The sequence below is a fragment of the Sinocyclocheilus grahami genome, unplaced genomic scaffold, assembly GCF_001515645.1.
Source record: "Sinocyclocheilus grahami isolate Dianchi unplaced genomic scaffold, SAMN03320097.WGS_v1.1 scaffold358.1, whole genome shotgun sequence".
In the NCBI taxonomy this organism is placed as follows: domain Eukaryota; kingdom Metazoa; phylum Chordata; class Actinopteri; order Cypriniformes; family Cyprinidae; genus Sinocyclocheilus; species Sinocyclocheilus grahami.
In genome coordinates this window covers 1,618,772-1,623,142 of record NW_015505537.1, presented here as the reverse complement: position 1 = coordinate 1,623,142, position 4,371 = coordinate 1,618,772, and positions in this window count along the sequence as shown.

Genomic DNA, 4,371 nt, shown 5'->3' with positions numbered 1-4,371 from the left:
CACAGGACGCGATTCACAAATAAATGCAAAGTTGTGGTTGTGACATAAATATATATTTGTAAATATGTTTTTTATTTGCAAATCTCATTTTATTTATTTGTGAATTTAATTCATGTTTGTGAAACTTTAAGATTTATTTGTGGATCATAATCTATTTATTTGGAATTAAGCAACAATTCTATCTCCATAAGAACAAGACGTTTAGTTTAATAATGTTGCCTGCCACACTGAACATCCATTCAATTCTGAGGAAGTTCCATGAAAAACAAATTACAAGAGGTTTCACGCGTAGTTGTTGCCCTTTTGAAATTAATTCAGAAGGGTGAAGCTTGGATGAAAAAGTGATCTTAAGTCATCTTTACACATTTATTTATTTGTCTTTTGCGGGATGGCAGTTAGATAGGAAGAATATTTTGGACTCTTCTCCTGGTAGACGGACTATAATATTTTGCAGAAAACCTCAGCTCTGTTTACAGCCAGATGTTGTTGCAGTTTCTCCACATTGTTTATGAATGGGATATCTGATAAGAACTAGCAGTGTTAAAACAAAAACAGATGCTCTTATAACTGAGATCTGGTTTAAATCTCTCCTGAATCACATTGAAGTCCTGTTGTTTCCTGAGGTCTCATCTTCATTTAGTGAACCACTAAAGGATCTGTCTGTCTCCATTTTTCTGCCGAAATATTATTATGTTTCAGATAACAAAATAAAGATAGAAGAAACCGAACGATTAAAGAGGGTAGAGAGAACCGGTCAAGAGAATAACGCTGAATTTTGGGACTAAATCCACATATATTTAAAGCTCAGTTGGGCTTGGGTGGACCTGCTCAATCCCGCTCTGATGTAACACTGCTCTCAGCACATGTTACATAGTCTCCTTCTCTTCATCCCTGTCATTCAGTGGTTAAGAGAAGTCATATTCTTCCTGCTTTGCTAAAACATGTTTTCTGTTAGTCATTAGGTTTCCACTGTGAATAATTTAGAGATTGGTGTATGTGTGTATCATTTAATCACCATATTCTGTATTTATCCTCTCTTCTCATTCACCAAAGAATAATGTCTGTAAAACATTGATATGCTGAGAGAGGCCTGCTGGGATAATATAACATGCATTCTTTCTGGTTCTGAACCAGAAGGACGAGGCCCGCTAGGGGGCCTCAGAAAACATCCTGACGATTACTTAGAATTAATATTAAAATGAGCTAAAACAACTAAAAATCAAGATATTTGTTTGTTTTACGTTTTCTTTGAAGAACCAGGGTTCCCTTGGTTTTAAAACTATGATTGCTAGACCTAGAAAAGCCATGTAAATTAATAAAAACTTAATACTCCATACTCTAAAATATTTAATCAGGTAGAAATTGTGAGTGAATTTTTTTTTTAAACATTATTTGTTTTTAAAATATTATTTCAGTCCAAAAAGTCGAGAGCCAGTGGTCTAGGGGAAATAGACTAGCCAGGGTGTCTGCTTATTGGAGTCAGTCCTAACAAGGTGTGGATGCCCAGGGAGAGTTCCCAGTTTGGGTGATGGAAAATGGAGACAGAGCAGGACACTCGTATACATGCTGCAAGGCCGAGTGTAGGGGTGTGGCGCTCCATGTGTTTCAATCAGTTACCTTATTAATCAGTGCACTGCCCAGTAGCCATGCTGCAGGAAATTGAATCATCATGACCCATTGTTTAGTGGATTAAGGTCCTTGCTTTTGCCTGAATTCATTTTCAGGATGTAACGATGAATGAGACTCAGTGCAGGACTTCACACACGGTAAAGCAGCATACAGACGCATCCTTCTGATTAGTCACAGGTGAGTGAAGTCATCAGGGACTCCACCTGTTAGTGAGTTTCTATCCTTAAATCACATTACTAATCCACAATCCTAACAGTGACTACGTTTACATGGACAACAATACTCCGATTTTAATACGATTAAGACAATACTCTGATTAAGAATCTACCATGTAAACAGAGATTTTTGATTACCTTAATCCAGCTAAAGTCATAATCGAAGTAAACAGAAATTGAATTAAGACATGTGGAGTATTCCTATTTTAGTCGCATTACTGAAGTGCAGAATAGACATGTAAACACCTTAATCACATTATTACCGTCATGTAGGACTTTTCGCCGCATTTTGCGACAGGATACACATGGCATTGCTCAACCGTTTGACGGCAAATAAAAGAGCTTCAACACCGCCATCGTCTGTATGCACATACAAATAATTAACTGCACTTGAAGCTTTCATAAAATTAAAAATGAAACACCCAAAACCGTACATGGCATCATCACGAAGACGAACTATATGTTTATACGTGAAATTCCAGAGGGGACGTCGGATGGCGTCATGTGGGGACATAATGACGTGTGCCATTAATCGAACTATGTACTATAACAGGGTTCCTCAAATCTTGCCCTAGAGAGCCAATGCGCTACAGAGTTTAGCTCCAACCCTACTCAAACTCACCTACCTGTGATTTTCTAATGATCCTGAAGACAATGATTAGCATGCTCAGGTGTGTTTGATTAGGGTTAGAGCTAAACTGTGCAGGAAAGTGGATCCCGTGGGTCAGATTTGAGGATCCCTGTACTATAACATGTAAAACGGGAACATGAAAGGAATATTCTAAAAGCAACTCATGTAAACACCATAATCATAATATTGGCTTATTTAGAATAAGGTAAATAATTAGATTACTGATGTCCATGTAAACATAGTCAATGTTTAGCCCTCTAAGTGGGTTCCAGTTCTTTCAATCATAATCATATTCCTACTCAAAATTCAGTGTGTAAACACTGAACTATTATAATGAATACATTCATAATTCATCTGTGCCTAATTCATGCATACATGCATAATTCAACTGCAGATTCTTCTCTGACTTACAGATTTACAAATAAAAAAGGAGATTGCTTTACATAGTATGTAAAAAAGTGAAGTATTGGGTGCTTTGCGTTTCATCCCACACTGGCCTGCATCCCATCCATCATTCAAACAGACATTGTAAATAAATATGCTGGTTGGTTATCATTGATGTTTTTGAAGGAAGCTTATTTTCTTTGAAGGCTATGGATCATTTATCCCTAGTGTGTATATTTATGTATGTTGAAGCTGAGGTTAGGGGTTAATGATGTTGTTGAGTCTTACTTAATGGCTTATGGTTGAACTATCTGAAACACTGATGTGTATAAAAAGTCTCCTTCTACAGTATTTGGCACATTATACATGCTTTGGTGACACAGACATGTGTCATGGGACAGGCCTTGTCAAAGAATTTGCATGCACAAATAATAACCAAATACGTACTAATCAATTCATCAAATTATTTAGCTATTTTTGTTATTATTATTGGGCACATCTGTCTTTTTATTTTGCCTACAGCAGTGTGGTAACATTTCTTTTTTATTAATTTATAAAGAAAATTAACAACTACATTTAGGGCACACTGTTATAAAGATTTCAGCAACATGAAATATTTGCTTTTCTTCTGTTTTAAAAGAGCACTGACTTGTTCGGCTCTAAAATAAAAACAACTCAACGTTCAACGTGTTCAAGTTCACTGCCTTCACAAAAGGTTTCATTTAAACCACAAACCTCTCCCGTGTGTCCCGGAATAATTTGAAATGTGTTGAGGGTGTGTTTACTCATGTCATACATAAAAACGCAGATGTTGACTCAATAGGTCACCTGCAGAGCACCTAAAGACATCTCACATAATTTGTTGATTTTACCTTACCTCATCTTGGTGCAAAAGAAGCATTGTGCTTTATTAGACTTGTATGCTCTGGTTTTATTTAACTATTCAGGCTACAGGTGTACCTATAAGCATGTGTAGACTTAGTCTTATTATTTTCAGTGAGGATTACTTGTGCTTATGTCCACAAAAGCCCGTTTAGCTGTGGTTAACCATCCATTCAATAGACACTTAGATTAAAGATAGAACTGAAGCTGAACTACTCCGATGTTAGGAGATTTGTTAAGTAATTACAGGCACAGTCACCTCTAGAGACACACAAATATGCTCTAGGAAAGTGTTATTGTTTTCTCCTGTCATCTTTCACTTGTTAATGCCACACATTTAAATGAAGCTGACAAAATATGTGTTCCGTTTTATTCCATTTTACAGAATTGTGTTCCATTTTAATTAAGTAAATTCAACATGTAGAAAATGCTAAAGCATCAGATTGCTTTTGATATGACATCATAATGATTCTGGTGAATGATTATGATGGCACATTTTTAATCTTGTGTTTGTTGAGGCTGTTGCTGACAGATGCACAGAGCAGCAGTGATTTACAGAGCTAAAGTCAATATTTAAAACTGGTTTAAGGGCATCAGCCAGTTTCAGTTTTATCTGGAGGAAATCTTCTT